At 39.6% G+C, this 8441-nt stretch overlaps 1 protein-coding gene and 1 long non-coding RNA gene across 2 annotated transcripts in view; one reads left to right on the top strand and one right to left on the bottom strand.

Annotated features, from left to right (window-relative positions):
- Positions 1 to 8441, bottom strand: part of LOC124406122 (circadian locomoter output cycles protein kaput-like) — a 52841-nt gene that overhangs the window by 22042 nt on the left and 22358 nt on the right. The window lies entirely within an intron of this gene.
- Positions 1 to 8441, top strand: part of LOC124406123 — a 32862-nt gene that overhangs the window by 22257 nt on the left and 2164 nt on the right. Inside the window, exon 3 of the long non-coding RNA XR_006929162.1 lies at positions 644 to 661. This is a non-coding gene — a long non-coding RNA (uncharacterized LOC124406123). The remainder of the gene's footprint in view (positions 1 to 643; positions 662 to 8441) is intronic.

Genomic DNA, 8441 nt, shown 5'->3' with positions numbered 1-8441 from the left:
AATAAATCAACGCGGTGATGATGGATGAAGATTACAAAATGAGCTTTACGAAGCGTAAGTCTACTGCTTCATTGATACGCGCAGCTGATTCCTTTGTTCGCCTTATAATCTACAAAGTTATGCTGCATATCAAAAAATACACCAACAATTTTTCATCAATCGATATCCCCCCCCACGTCACCAACTGGATAAAGTCAATTACTCGTCGTCAGACTACGGCTTTTAACTTTCGTTTAACTGCAGGAATTTGCATCTCGCATATTATTCTAACAGTTAGTTACAGTAGTTACAGTAGCTGCATTGGCGTAGCTTCTGAAGAATTAATCTAAATTCGTCAATCAGACGCAACAGTTCCCAGAATCACGTCGTCGCACTGCAGACGAAGGTCAAACTTTTTTCGCACTCTACTGCGCCAGACGCTACATTCGTCAGCAGTTGCGTCGCCGTCGACGCCGCCACCGAGAGACCCGCCTCCACCCCTTGCCTCTGTATTTCGCCGGCGTCGACTTTCCATCCACCACCCTTCACTTCCCTTCCCTTCCCCTCCTTTTCCGCCCCGCCCGCTTTTATGTTTGACGAAAGCAAGCTCAGAGGTTGAATCAAGGTGGCGGCTCGGTCGTATGTATACACCTATTACATGTAGATATATATATACATAGATGTACTTACTACATCAGTTACGAGACAGGAGCAGTTCGTTCTTAAATTGGTGGTCCCCTCCCCCCCCCCCCCCATTTGCTCCCCGACCGGCCATCCCATTTGAATGTGCGGACCATTCAATAATAATCCAATTCGAGGGAAAATTGGAGGCATATTTTCCAACCAGGATAGAAGTAAAAATAATAAAGTAAGTATAAAGCAGAATTAACAATAAGTTGAACGAATTACGTTTCCCAATTATACCGCCTACAGGCATAATATACTGTAGGTGTATAATATTATTCTTACACATTAAACACTTTTTGATTGTGTATTTGGGTATCTATTTTGTTTATTCTTTAGCGTCGTTACCCTATTTTTAACAACAATTATTTTTTTTCCTTCCTTTCCTTTTCATGTAACAACAAATAATTGTTAAGACTAAGGTCTGAATTAGTTGTTGTTAAAAATTTCATTAATTTAATAACATTATATTATGATAATCGTGCCACATTATCATAATCACATTATAATAATCACCATCTCTTTTCACGCATCACGATTTTCTAATCCCAGCGAAAATGAAAATATTAAGTGTAGTAACGAGAGTAAAATTGAAGAAAATATTATACGTACAACGTTGTATTTCAATATTATAATTTTCTATATGCAACTTGTATTATTTCTGATATCTTCCTTGAATCCGATATACCTACCGCGAAAAAAAAAGTTCTAAACAGGACCAATGACGAAGAAATATATGATTGCGTCATATCTTGTATCATTTATACATCGTCGAACTCTGCATATATGTATATACGGTATAAGCTGTCGGGAAAAACCGACATTAAACTTTGTTTTTCGTACGTCACAGATAGACACACATACCCACACACACACACACAAGTTTTACGAAAAGTACAATTTTCAAACGTGCGCGCTCGTTTGAAACTGAAACGTCGAATTACGTATTTTCGTTGCCCGTTGAGATGTTGCGGATATTGCAATGGTGGGCGGATGATCAAAGCTATATATAATACAGCTTCGTGTGACGATACCATGCATTTGGAGTTGAAGCCATGCAGGTAGCAGTACTTTATAGTCGTAAGTAGGTATAGGTGTATACACACACACACACGAATATATTACAACATTTGCGTTATCTTGAATATGTCTGAGGACTGGCCGCGCACAATGCCTCGTAAAAGGTTGAAATTTAAACACCGGTTCGCGAAATTCGACGCTTAAATTTTCCACGCAATTGTAATAGCCTGGCCTATACCGCATGGCAACAGCGGAGAGAGAGAGAGAGAGAAAAAAAAAACGAACGAACGATTAAATGAAATAAAAGGAAGAAATGAATAAGATTCAAACGTACCTCCGTTACATATACGTATCATAAATAAGCAGACATATACACACTTACACACGCATCAACCATACCCATAACGCTATATTAGCGGTGAGAATTAAGATGAGTCTCGCATTTATGGCAGGCTGGCTGAGCGGTTTGTTTGCTATGGTTTTATTGAAATTATAAGTGTACGAAGTATTTACCGATTAGCACTGGAATCACGGCGGTAAGTATAAAAATCACCGACGTCTAAGCTCCGGATAAACTATTAAATATACATTTATTAATGTCATACAGTTGTGACTTATGTGATTCATTGAACTGCTAGGAGAATTATTTTTCGTCAAAATACCTTCACACGGCCAGTAGCAAGAATCCAAAAAAATAATCGAACACGACTCGATTGTATCGATAAAAATTAATCGATTAACCAATTATTTAGTTATTTTTTTTTTTTTTTTTACCATGCTATTGAAAACAAAATACACACTTGGTAAGTAAGTCAATGATAATATTTGATACTTCAAATCACATAAGTCGATATTGTGTTTATTAATCGAGTTTGAAAAATAATTGATTCAACTCGATTAATCGAGAGAAAAAACGATCGACTTGATCGAAAATCGATAATTTTTTTTATCATTCTTAGCCTCCCGATCGACTTTACATCCGCCCTGCAATATAACTGCAAAATTGCATAAATTCCACTCCTTCGTGGAATAAATTTTCAAATTTGTTCCGTCAGGGCGTTGCGTCAGCGAACACACCTATTACGGGTTCCCGATTGGACAACACGGCGCACGTTGAGGGGTCCCCGACGACTCTGACGACTGCAACGACGTTGGTCCTGAAGTTCAGACTCGACGTAGACTCGACGTATTCGCGCATCAAGCATTTACGTGCGGCAAGTCGTGCCGGCTGCAGCAGCAGCAGCAGCAGCCAACTCAAGTGCAATCCATGTAGGTGTAAAAGGGTTGAGGTAGGCTCGAACGCGAAGAGCCGGAACGAACCCGATGCTATACTCGTATGATACACATGTCTACACCATGTGCATAGGTGTACGTATGGATATATCATACGAAGAGAGCTCGAGTGGTAAAATGACACGAGGACCGTATATTCGAGCTGGTCTGGAGCAGCGGAACTCTGCAGAAGCCAGAAGGGAAGGACATCCGAGGAAGGGGGGACTCGATGGGGAAAGAGTAATACGAACCGACGAGTTGCATGGTGCACCGTGATTGAAACTGACAATGAGAGCGAGCCTCCGTCTGCCCTGCTAAGCCACCTTGTTTTCTACTTTTTTACGCTTTTTGTATTCGTCTGAACGATAATTGGACTGTTGTAGGACAATATTAAACCATATAGGCTATACTGACTATTTGGAGAACAGACCTAGGCTAACGATAAGTTACGTACGAGCCAGTCTCGAGGTTTGTCATTCCGTCGTGTGGTAGCAAGAGTAATAGCGAGATCTAGTCTTCACTCTTCATTTTAACTTTTAAATTTTTAGAGAAAGGGATTTCTAATAAAAAACTAGACGTCCTAAAGACCGCGTATAGTACGACGATTCGTGCATCGTGCAGTATTACGTCATTCCGGCAACTAAATTTCACACATACCGTACGTTAACGTGAAACGTCATCGTGATTATAGTGAATACTGACGGCTCGTGTAATTTTCCAGAAATTTTTCAAGAATTAATTTCTTCAACAAGAATAGCTGCCTATATATGTATAATAAGCGTAAGATTAACCGGACAACTTCTGCGAGGGAATCGGTATGCCTTCAGCTGGTGCGAACTGGAATCCTTGGGTGTCATGAGTCAGATCTGCTTATACGGCATCGAGTCGACTTAATCGCTATACCTGTTTATGTACCAACTGCGAAGATACGCTCGAATTACGTTCTGTAGTGACTAGGTTCAGCGACTATCGCGGTTACCTTATCATACTTGTGCAATAACATCTTGTACAAGGCGAATTGAAGAAGAAACAACTAATCGGACGGAGCCTACAGCGTTAAACCATCGGTGATACACATACGTAGGGGGATTGACTATAGGCATCGAAACGTAATCGCAATTATTCGAAAAAAAAAAAAAAATGAAAAAAAAATCTACCACCTTCTGCCAACAATGAACTAATATAAATTGCGTTCGAGTATAGTCCGACTGAGACAAGATGACTGACAATGAAGAGCGAAGAGAAGAAACTCATCGAGGAAATATAGGAACAGGGATCCAATCCTGGGTGACAGCTGGCAATTAATATCAACAAGTAAGAGACAGACGCACGTTTGCCGCTCGTCTGTGTAACTACGGCATGTTTCCACTCTCCGCTTGATCTCGACTCTCGATCCTCACTCACGGCACGTATAAGCCCTCAGCCACGGTGATACCCAAAACGAATTATCTAGGTTTTTACTACTGCCGCTATACAATGACAGAATGACTAATTTTATTTCTAAATCCCGCAGCCGATGGATTCCCGTCGATTTCTAACACACAAAGACGAATGTGTGTTGAATTATTTTCGAATTAGTGTGGTATAGATATATAAAGTTTAAACTTTCCGGAGCTTACGAGCCTTTCGAACAGGTTCAATACACGTTTGAATGGTAAAATTGGCTTAAACCCTTTATTCCCTTTCTTTCGTTTTACAAATAATTTGCTGCCGATTTAATATCTGTACACGTATAAAAACTCACGCAAGTTGAAAATGCGTCGTACCAACGAAACATGGTGTAAAACCTATGACAACAAAAAGGGTTTTGTTACTCAACTTCCGCGATAAAGCGTATTTACTGCAAATCCAAATGAACAACACGTCATCTCTGCGGTTGCGGAAATGATAAAGACGGTGTTGAATAAAGGACGGAGAAGAGAAAGACAAGAAGGCGGTTGGTGGTCATTCGCATTGCATAATCGTGTGTACTTCCGGTTGACGCGAATGACGTTCCACCGTAATAACGATTCTCTTCGAAGGACAGCCAACTATTTTCCCGTAATAAAAAAAGAAAAGTATAAAATATAAACCAACGGAAGACATGTGAAATAAAACCGCGAAGTCGAAGAAAAGGAAAATTTCATCGTATACCAACATAATATCGTATCGAGTTACGGATGATTAGACCGGATGAATAACCACGACCGTCGAGCAAAATCTCGGTATACAATATATATATATTTATTCGCAAAGAGTTTAAATTCATTTTAAACGAGTCAATTGTAGACGTGATAACAAGTGAAATCGGATCAATTATTACACAAATAGATCTCAAATGAAACGTTGTTGTTTCTGTATTATTCGAGATTCTCTTCATCAAACGCCGGACATCCTGGTTATCCGCGAATTCGAATGTATAGGTATACTAATAATAACCGATCGTTCGATGATAAGTTCAAGGAAGAGGCAAAGACCGATCAATGTTGGATGCGTGTTTAATCGGAGCGGCGATTCTCCTTCGCCTCGGCGCAAAACGATCGTTCGGAAGTAAGACAATACATGCGAATAAATACAAGTCACTCGTATGAATTTGAATGCGCACGCGGTATTTATAGGTACATTCGTAATATACAGGTATAGAGAGATAGATAACCCGAGTTCGTGATATACGCCGATGGAATAACAACGTCAATAATATATATATATATATATATATATTATTAGGGTGGCGCAAAAAAAAACGACTATTTTTTTTTTATTGAGTCTCGTGTGACAAAATGTTAGTTTTTGATGTTTTAAGAGCGCACTCCAAAGGACAGCTCAAAAAAAAAAAAAATTTTAAGAGGTGGCTCCAAATTTTTTCAAATGTCAAAAATCGTCAAAAAATTGAATTAAAAAAATTATATTTTCAGTATTTTGTTTGATTTTTAATTCATGTCGTGGTGTATTGTTATCGATTATTTCTTACTAAATTAAAGAAAAAAAATTTATGAAATTTTAATATGAATATTAAAAGGTCGCTCGAAAAGATCTAAAGAAATGCACCAAAAAATTGAAAAAAAATTATGAGCGACCTTTCAAAATTCAAATTCTGAACTGAAACTTTCGGAAACTTTTTTTTTTTTTGTCTATAAAATTATACCGTAACGAGAAGAAAAATTGAAAAAAAAAATCGATTTTTGACGATTTCTGACGTTTTAAAAAATGCGGAGCGACCTCTTAAAATTTTTTTCTTGAACCGTTCTTTGGAGTGGGCTTTTAAGACATCAAAAACAAACATTGTGTCACACGAGACTAAAAAAAAAAAATAGTCGGTTTTTTTGGGCCACCCTAATATATATATATCAGGGCAATAGACGCATCACATGCCGCATCTGGGTGTAGGTTATACGTATGATAGAGGAATAAAGCACGCACGTACGTACGAATATTAATATAGCAACATATACCTGTATTAGACGTACGACGAATTTGAGATACCGTCAAGGCCGCGAGCGTTTCCAGATCGTCAACAGCCGCGGATCAAGGCTGAAGAGAAATGATTAGACAAGTAGACAATAATAAACATAGACTGTATAAGGTTGTAATATGTCCATAGATATAGACGTCGTGGTGTACACACATAATCGATGCTATTCATCGTCGTTTGGATGTAATGAAAATCGCGCCAATCATTAAAAATCGAGCACTTGAAAAGGCCATTCAAAGTTTGATTCCCTGATAAGACGGAACCTAGCTATAATGTCGTATTGCGTGTCGTAGCCCAGTTTTTCAACGTGCGAACGTCGTGGAAATATGATAATATTTTAGGAAATGAAAATTTGAACCAAGTACCGAGGCAATGCGAACTAGAAATTCCTTCGATGCCTGCAGCAGTATTTTAAGCATTGACGTTTCGTCTTCGGTACCCTTCAACTATATTCCTGCAAACGTTGCTCCAGCAACGCAAAGTTGCTTCTTACGCTCATTTCCAGGAAGGAAGGAAGGAAGGAAGGAATTTGTCTGGGTTTTCGTTGACACGCGAGATCAGGAAAAAAACTGTAGACAAATTTGCGAGGAAATTAAACGGATTGCGTGCATCGATCAAGGAACGACGAAATACGTGTCCGCAACTGTAACTTGAGCAACACTGCATACCTACGAGTGTGTAGGAGAAACATTCACACGACCTTGCCAACAGCTGACATTTTAAACCTGTTGGAAGAGTGTCCGCAGCCGATCAGTCTCACGAACACCAAGGACAGGAATTACCGAGACTATCTGCTCCGGCAAGACGAGAAACTGGTCGAGATTGACTAACGGTAAAAATTAATAAAACGAAATGATGAATGTTAAAAAAAGACAAGTATATCTATCATTTCAGCCAACTTCACACGGGAAATATCTGGTCGAATAGAGGTGGCACGCACGCACTCACTCACTTACCTTCCTGGCAAAGGCGGCGGCGGCGGGACGACATTCGGAGTCACATCGATTGGCCCGAGTGTGCTCTTTCACGAGAAACATTCTCTCCAGCCTACCTGGCCGCCCGAAATCGCCGAGTCGACGATTACACGTGTGCACCGCTTCGAGGGTCGGCTCATGGCATCATTTCACGATATTATACAAGTTAAACTCTATAGGCGGCATAGGTAACCCATAACGTGTATGGATGGATGGATGGATGGATGGATGGATGGATTCGCGAACACGCGCGGAATGTTACAGACGACGTTCAGGATCTCATCCCGAGTGTCGTTGCGGAGAAATTTTGTTTTATCACCGGAAATTGCTAAGTGTGTAGTTGAGTTAGATAAATAACGAAGATAATAATATTTATTATTATTATTATTATTATTTTTCTCCCTCCATCCTTTCAAATATCTGTAATCCTTGTGGATCAATTTTCTTGTCGTGCAGTATTTTCATGTTCGTAAAGATTGCTTTCTTTTTCTATATCCTTTGTCTTGAGCAACGTTCTGAAAATCGGTTTCGACAATTTCAAATTACATCATCCACCAGCAGGCAGGAAAGTTGTGCAAGGGAATTAGATTGTGTTCGCGTTATCTATCTCGTCTACTCATCGTTTTTCCATTCGTGACCCGGTGTAGGCGTCTCGTAGTCGTCATTATCATCAACACAGTTACATATGTATACAAAGTGTGTAAAAGACTACAACAAAAGTCCCCGTCGCAGCTGATAGTTAAGTACTGTAAAAACAAACAAACGCCAGACGCATTTACGGTTAAAGGAGACACAGAAGTGAAATATTAGAATAAGTTGAAAATGAGGCAAAAAATAGTGAAAATAAAACGGGAAAAGGTGGAATGGGAGAAAATAAATTTTTTTAAATAAATAAATAAATGATGAAAAAAAAAAATAGCGCAAAACACGTCTCCTCACCGGCGCAGACATTCGGCACGATGATAGCCTGATATAATCGTAGGCATAAGACAAGCAAGCGAGAGAATGACGAGGAGGGAGGGAGAGGATGGTGGGGGAGGGAGGGGGGGGGGGGCAGAGGC

Source organism: Diprion similis, chromosome 4, assembly GCF_021155765.1.
Source record: "Diprion similis isolate iyDipSimi1 chromosome 4, iyDipSimi1.1, whole genome shotgun sequence".
NCBI lineage: Eukaryota > Metazoa > Arthropoda > Insecta > Hymenoptera > Diprionidae > Diprion > Diprion similis.
This window is presented reverse-complemented; position numbering and strand designations above follow the sequence as displayed.